Source organism: Bos mutus, chromosome 11 (genome assembly GCF_027580195.1).
Source record: "Bos mutus isolate GX-2022 chromosome 11, NWIPB_WYAK_1.1, whole genome shotgun sequence".
Classification (NCBI taxonomy): Eukaryota; Metazoa; Chordata; class Mammalia; order Artiodactyla; family Bovidae; genus Bos; species Bos mutus.
In genome coordinates this window covers 18,053,868-18,062,576 of record NC_091627.1, presented here as the reverse complement: position 1 = coordinate 18,062,576, position 8,709 = coordinate 18,053,868, and positions in this window count along the sequence as shown.

Below are 8,709 nucleotides of genomic sequence, written 5' to 3'. Positions count from 1 at the left end.
TGTCCCAGCGTCTTCCATGGCTCAGTTCTTTGCTATCCCGCTGACCCACAGACACTCAACATCTGTTAAATGTGTGGCCATGGACTTTTTTTCTGATCACCTTTTCTTCTTCCTTCTGCTCTAAAGTCCTAGCAGGGAGGGGACCTTTGGTTGTATGGGGAAGGCACAGAGGCTTTGCTAGCAAAGAAACCGCCCCCACCCCTTGCCACCCCACTCATGATGAAGGCCGTGGCCATGGTCAGAGAAAGGTGTGCTGGTCCAGGATGTGTGGGTGGGTCTTGCCTCTGTCTCTGGGGATGGGGCCAGAAATAATGGCCATCACCACTCCCAAGGACTCTCGAGCATCTCTGGGGAGTGGTGGTGGTGTCCCAGGGAGGCAAAAGGTTCAGAAGCATGTAGGGCAAGGAGAGAAAAGGGCTCCCCAGTGTTCTGCAAAGTTGGCTTGATGTGTGAGGCCTCTGGGTGTGTTTGGGTCCATTTGAGGTAGTGGCGCAAGCTCAGCAGTCAATGTCTGGAGTGCCTGCGTGAGCACTCTTCGGACCAGGCCCTGTGGGAAGTTAGTTGTACAGGAGCAGAAGTCAGGGTCTCCGCTTTCAACTTTCTAACCTCAGAGGTTGATGTGGTTAGGCACCAAATTTAGCCGCTTAACCTTCAGTGTATTTTCAGACATTTCCCTCTTTCAAGTGGATTAAAACTCGGCTTGAAATTCAGTTCATACAATCGTTATCCGGACAACCGTGGATAAGTGAGTTCCTTTAACTTGTTTTGAGCCTCAGTTTCCTTGCTGGCCAAAATAGAACTTCTTCCTGTCCTCAAGAAACTATTAGAAATAACCCACTGTAAAAGTTCAACTATAATTCAAATTAGAGGAGCCAAAAAAAAAAACCAAAAAAAAAAACCCACCACCTGGCTCCAACCAGATCCTAGCACGATCTTGTCCAAAGAAAGAGTGTGTGTTTCAGGAGGAGAACCAGCCATCTTGGAGGCAGAGGGAAGGGACTCAGGGTGAGGGGGGCACAGGGCAGGCACTGCAAGGAGAGCCCCTCCCCGGCCTGGGACTGTCATCTCCAGCGCTGACTGTGCCCTGTTATGGAAGCAAGTACATCTGACGTCAGGACACATTCAAATCAGGACAAATTCAATTCTCCCAACCCTGGCTCTGAGCTCACCAAGCAAACTTCTGGTGATAATCTGGCTTCCTGTGTAATTTGCCTACAGGGAGCAAATGTTTGGCCATAGGAAGTAAGTGCTGGTACTAGGCGGTCATATTTTGTTTTAATGATAAATGAATACTCGGGCACTCTCACTTCTGTGCTTTGGTTTCCTGAGGGCTGGGGAGCATGAGTCAGCATGGCTCTCACACAAAGCCTCGGACCCCCAGTGCTGAGTCCTTCCGCTAAACCAGGCCGGCCACTCTCTTTCCCCCCAGCTGCGGCCTCTGCCCCTCCCCACTGACCGCACAAGGTCTCGGAACCAGTTGTTCCCATGGGTTGGCTCTGGGTCATCACTCAGCCCCCAGGGCTGCATCCCATTGGAGATTCGGAGGAGGGACTGTGCCCACAACTTGAGTCCAGTTCAAATTAGTAGAGCAAAAATGCTAATGGTGTGAATGGATGATATAATGCCTGGACTTAAGTAGAAAGATATCAGAAGGCACAGCTTTCTCACGGGGGAGGGGATCCCTATTTGAAGTTGGTGGAAGGAGTATTGGGTAGGGGGACTTGGGCTCTAACCTGGTTCTCCCTGTGATTTTCTGTGTGGTCATGGGTTCTTATTTGTAAATGAAGCAGTTGGAGTCGGGACATTGGTGTGATGGATGGGGAGGTACAATAGCACAAAGTCTTCAGTTAACATTAATCTATAAATTCATAGCAGTTCATGGAACTTGAATCAGTTCAGTTCAGTCCCTCAGTTGTGTCCGACTCTTTGTGACCCCATGAACTGCAGCATGCCAGGCTTCCCTGTCCATAACCAACTCCTGGAGCCTACCCAAACTCATGTCCATTGAGTTGGTGACGCCATCCAACCATCTCATCCTTTGTCGTCCCCTTCTCTTCCTGCCTTCAATCATTCCCAGCATCAAGTTCTTTTCCAATGAGTCAGTTCTTCACATCAGGTGGCTAAAGTATTGGAGTTGCAGCTTCAGTATCAGTCGTTCCAATGAATATTCAGGTCTGATTTCCTTTAAGATGGAACTTGAATAGAGAACCCTAAAATTCACTTGGGAGACTAAAGTACCAACTGTCAGATCAGATCAGATCAGTCGCTCAGTCGTGTCCGACTCTTTGCGACCCCATGAATCGCAGCACGCCAGGCCTCCCTGATAATTTGAATGGGAAAGAATATCATGTGGGGCTTGCTCTCTAAACATTAAGACTTATTAAAAAGCTTAAAATAAAAGTATGAGGCAAGAATAGAAAGTCAATTGGTTAAGCAGACCAGAACCCCAGAAATTGATCCAAATGGAAAGCTGGTCGAGGACGGAGGTAGAATTACAAATTAGTGGGGAGAGTCTGGATTTGCGGTGGAACATTTGGTTATCCATATGGAAAAAAAAATGTTAAATTAGATCTTTACCTCACAACGTACAAGGAGGTCAACTCAGGTAGATTAAAGACTTACAAGGGAAATGTGGAAACTTGGAAGAATATCTTCTAACACTTGGATGGAAAAGCATATTAAATTGGATGTGAGAAACAAAAGCCATAAAGGAAAGATTTATAAATTTGATATTAAATTAAAATTACTGTGCACTAATGATAAAGACAGCTATGTATTGGGAGAAGATTTTTGTAACAAATATTATTAGTCTGGAGTCACCTACCACAATTAGTCAACAGCAAGCACATATGAGCATTGTGAGGGCAAGTCCTTGACCCCGCTCAGCTTTAGACCTCATGCCCAACTTGAGTGAGTGGGTGAGTGTTAGTTGCTCAGTCATGTCCAGCTCTTTGTGATCCCATGGACTGTAGCCTACCAGGCTTCTCTGCCTATGGAATTCTCCAGGCAGGAATAGTGGAGTGGGTAGCCATTCCTTTCTCCAGGGGTTCTTCCCAACTCAGGGATCAAATCCAGGTCTCCTGCTGGCAGGTGGACTCCTTACCCTCTGAGCCACCAAGGAAGCCCTATAGTATAGTATGCAACATAAATGATTGCTTATGTATGAACTGTCACCAAGAAGTACTCCAATAGGGAAAGTTGACTACGACTGGAAGAACTGGTTGGGGTTTAGAGAAATGAAGGTGTCTTAAAAGGCAGAGGGCTCTGCCTGCTAGATCACAAAGGTAGCTTAGAAGATGCCCAGATTCCATCATTCCAGATTCAAGTGAAACACTACATATTGCCTCCGTAGGGTTGCTCACTCTCATGGAAGAAATTTAACTTACTTCTAATTAAAAAAAAAAAAAATATATATATATATATATATATATATATATATATATAGAGAGAGAGAGAGAGAGAGAGAGAGAAGTTGTACAATGGGCTTCCCAGGTGGCACTAGTGGTAAAGAACTCTCTTGCCAATGCAGGAGACATAAGAGATGCAGTTCTATCCCTGGGTCTGGAAGATCCCCTGGAGGAGGGAATGGCAACCCACTCCAGTATTCCTGCCTGGGCAGTCCTGTGGACAGAGGAGTCTGGCGGGCTGCAGTCCATGTGGTTGCAGAGTCAGACACGACTGAAGTGACTGATTACTATAGTCAAGCTAATTAACGTAGCCTCTTCCCGTAGTTGCCTTATTTCTTTGGTGATGAGAGCTCCTGAAATCTATCGTCTTAGCAAACTTTAAGTATTTAAGTATTCAGTAGAGTGTTACCAACTATAGTCATCATGCTACGAGTTGGATGAGATTGAGCAACTTCACTTTCACTTTTCACTTTCATGCATTGGAGAAGGAAATGGCAACCCACTCCAGTGTTCTTGCCTGGAGAATCCCAGGGACAGGGGAGCCTGGTGGGCTGTCATCTATGGGGTTGCACAGAGTTGGACACGACTGAAGCGACTTAGCAGACTTAGCATAGTTGATTTACAATATTGTGTTAGTTTCAAGTGTATAGCAAAATAATTCAGATATATGTTCTTTATTTTCTTTTTTTAAAAAAGTTATTTATTTTTAACTGAAGGATAATTGGTTTAGTCTTTTTTAAGATTCTTTTCCACCAGAGGTTACTACAAGATATGGAATACAGTTCCTCGTGCTATACAATAAATCCTTGTTGTTTATTTTATATATAGTAATGTGTACCTGTTAATAATCCCATGTTGTTTCAATGGCTAAGTCATGTCCAACTCTTTCATGAGCCCATGGACTGTAGCCTGCCAGGTTCCTTTGTCCATGTGGGTCTCCAGGCAAGAATACTGGAGTGGGTTGCCATTTACTTCTTCAGGGAATGTTCCCAACTCAGGGTTCGGACCTGTATCTCCTGCATTGGCAGGTGGATTCTTTACCACTGAGTCACCAGGGAAGCCCATATTCCTTAGTTTATCACTCCCTATTTTGGTAACCGTAAATTTGTTTTATATGCCTGCCAATTTGTTTCAGCTTTATAAATAAGTTCATTTTTATTGATTCTACATATCAGTGGTATCTGTATTTGATTTTTTTAAAGATTTCATATATAAGTGAGATTATACAGTTTTATTGATTTTCTGTTTGGTTTATTTCACTTAGCATAGTGTCCTCCAGATTCATCCATGTTGTTCCAGATGGCAAGATCTCCTTTTTTAAATACTGAAATATATATATGTATACATATATATATATTTAATATATTCCTTTTCTTTATCTAGTCATTCTTGGAAGACACTTATTAACCATGGGTGCAACCACAACCTCTCTGATGTGTGGCTGTTTATAATTGCAATAAAGTCATGCTCATCAAAATGACATCTGCATCCTTTTCCTAAAAAAAAAAAAAAAAAAAAAAAAAAAGCCAAAAACAAAACCCTTAATACTTTCATGCAAGTTTTAAAACTAGGCAGGAGTGAGTAGCCCTGCTAGGCTGAGCTGAGACCCTGGGCTTTAAGTGCAAGTGGCAGAAAGGAAGAATGACTGCTTCTATCATGCTGACGTGATTCTTTTCCTGCTGTGGGCAGAGGGTAGCTGATCATTATAGAAATGAGAGACAGGTTAGTTTTGTAGGGAGAGATTGCGTGTGTGACATAAGAGAAGAGAGAACAATAGCTTCCCTCTTCAGACTAAATTATTTGATTTTGCCTGAAGCCTGTGGCACCGTCAATGAGCTCAGGGCCATCTCTTTTCTGGTCCACCGGAATCTAGTAGGCAGGGTCTCAACTGAGTACAGAAGCACCAGGAGACCCTCTAAGGAAAGCACCCCACTTCTATGCAGAAGAAGGAGTGGGGCAATCATGACCTTAGCAGCTGCAATCCAGGTAGAGGATTCCCAAGTGCTGATGGCTTCTGTGATGCCTTTGCTTGGCCTCCAAGTAATGACTGAGAATGTGTTCAATTTAAAGCAGAAAATTTGAAAATAGTGCCCAATTTGTTTAGTATGGAAGAGTGTGATGTTTTTAAAAAATAATATGGAATTTAGGCAAAAGTTGGATTTCCTCTGAGTCATGAGGACTAGTGAAAGTCTTCATGTGTATTTACTGAGCACATAGTAATAACAGCGTACGAGCTGGATAATAAGGCAACGTGGCTGCAGACCGCCTTTTTCTTTCAGTTCACTGAAAGTTGAGTCCTTTTTTTTTTTTCATAACGTCTGTCTTGCAATAAACAATAAAATTGGTTCTAAATTGAAATTAGAAGGTCTAAGTGTTCAGCCCAAGCATATAAGAAAAATTACATTGGTAGGACACTTACTTCCTCTTGAAATGCTTTTGGGAAAATAATTTCTTTAAATTGGCCTTGCAGAGTCTTTGAGAATATCCTCAGTCCTGCAGAAAGCTTTATGTAAGAATGCCACAAATCTTTCCCTAGCTTTCATTCTCACCGGTGGAGAGAGTGATATACTGTAGAATACGAGTATAATTTAGTGCTTAGTGCTTTAAAATACTTTGTGTAAAATATTTCTTTCATGTTGGCTGACCTCCCATTTAAAAAACAACCCATTCCTGGGAGAAATGGTTTAGTAGGATTTTGACTCTTGACTACCTTGAAGGGGATTTTTCTTCCTGAATGTCACATGGCAGGTCGCTGTCAAGCGGTATGTGGCAATTGGTAGAATAAGGGGTGGTGCTGGCTTTTCTGGCTGGAAAGTGCATTTACGATATTTACCGGGTGCCCAGTGCTGCCAGGCTGGGGTGGGCAGGCAGCCAGTGGCCCTCCCCACCACCACCCCAGGCCCAGCACACATTTGCATGACTGCTTTAAATAGTAGAATCAATGTCAAATCTGCAGAGAAGTCACAGTGTGTGACCAGAATGAAAAGTTGGGGTTAAAAATTCAGAGCCATGTCTTTAGTTCATTCTTTGACCTTAGCAGTTAACATTAATTTCTTTCCTAAGTAGGTGATTTGAATGCAGCTTATCGAAGGACTTTTTTTTTTTCCTTCTCTGTGGTTCCTTTTATACAGTTTTTTTTCTTTCTTTCTCCCCCACCCCCCCCCTCCTCAGCCAACTAAGTGCTTAAAGAGGCATGACTTTGAGAAAATACTCATCTCTCTGGGATTCATTTCAGCTGAAGTCATCAGAAAAGGCATCCAGGAAGGTGGCAGGAATTCAGTAGCCAGTGTAAGGGGACTGGCTGGAATGGGGGCAGAGCTTCTGTTTCCTGGTCTGACACAGGCCTGACCGCTGTAGGGTGCATCTGCGATGTTTCACCACGGTTTTGAGACTTGGACCGGAGGGGCATCGGCTGTCTTTGCTCGGCATCCAAACTGGCGGTGAGGTCTCCGGAGAGGGGCTCGCACTACCCGTGCTTCTGGGTTTGGGCGCTGCTGTCTGGCTTCGGAACTGTTCTCGGGGTCCACCCTGACTCTCTCCTCGGCCCCTTCCCGTAGTTTATTTATTGATTTTGAACCCTTTAAGGGTCTCTTCTTTCTAGCAACTCTGCCTTCCACCCCCGCTCCCATGGACTCCACGCTTCTCATCACCGTCCTTGCTCAATGTGGATACCGTCTCCCTCACTGGCTCCTTGGTGAAGACAGACATCTTATGGGTCCCGGCTCTCCACACTTTCTCCCACTGGATTTCATCCACGAGTCTGTTTCAGCTTTTATATCTGTGCAATACTGCTCTCCCTCTCCATTCTGACTGTCAGCCTCGCGTGTCTATTTCCCGCTGGATCTCCCCATCTGGACACCCTGTCAGCCCTGACATTGAATTTCCCCTCCATCCTTCCCTGTATCTCAGCCTCCCCATCCAGCCTGCATCTCATAACATTCCAATTCCTAGGGAAGCTCCTTTTTCCCTTTCTCCCACCTCCACTTTCCTCGTGTGTCCTTGTCATCTCCCTGGTACAGCCTAAGCCCTTTGCAGGGGCTTCAGAGCTGGTTCCTGTACTTGCATTTCAGCCCTCTGATCTACCCTGACTACTACAGCTCTTACTGCTCAGTTGGCTCAGTCTGCTCAGTCACATTCCATGGACTGTAGCCCACCAGACTCCTCCATCTATGGGATTTCCCAAGCAAGAATATGGGAGTGGTTTGCCATTTCCTCCTCCAGGGGATCTTCTAGACCCAGGGATCAAACTCATGTCTTCTGCATTGGCAGGCAGATTCTTTATCACTGAGCCACACGGGAGCCTTTCTTTAGGTTACTCACTTTCAATGTTGCCAGCAGAAAAGTTGCATTCCACTTGGTATCTCCTTGCTTCTGCTGTTGTTGCCTGCTGTTGGATACTTTGAAAATAACATCTACTAATTGAGAAGGGTTCATTTAAAATACTCCCTCTAACTTCTTTAATTTTTAAGTCTCTGGGGTGCTTTGCCTGTTGAAGGTCATATTTATCATCCTTACATTCTCAGGGGCCTCAGGGTCTGTATCTGTGTAGTGCCTATAAATTTGATAAATCCTTTCTAGAAGCTTTGATGGTCTAGATGGTCTAGAACTCACTTGGTCTTTGTTTTATCTCCTGAATTGTGTTTAAGCTCTTTTGTCTAGGTACCCCTTTGGGTTTTCTCTCAGAACTCCACACTGCAAGGTGGAAGTCCTCTGACTCCTTTTACTTCTGATACAATAGCCATCAATGCTTCTACATATGGAATCTCTTCTCTTTTTCCTGCTCTTTTGCAAAAAACTTCTAACTGTAAGATGGCATAATATTTGAGTGAGCCATTCAGGGGCCATTACTCTTCTGATCCTAATTTACATAGGGTCCATATGCTATTACAATAGCACAGTCATAGGCTCACAGCTATATTCAGTTCAGTTCAGTCACTCAGTTGTGTCTGACTCTGCCACCCCATGGACTGCAGCACACCAGGCTTCCCTGTCCCGTCACTATCTCCTGGAGTTTGCTCAAACTCATGTCCATCAAGTCGGTGATGCCATCCAACCATCTCATCCTCTGTCATCCCCTTCTCCTCCTGCCTTCAATCTTTCCCAGCATCAGGGTCTTTTCCAATGAGTCAGTTCTTTGCATCAGGTGGCCAAAGTATTGGAGTTTCAGCTTCAGCATCAGTCCTTCCAATGAATATTCAGGACTGATTTCCTTTGGGATTGAATGGTTGGATCTCCTGCCAGTATATGCCCCAAAGGTCTCTCCTTTGAGATAGATGGAGTAATTCACAGCTTTTATGAAGTC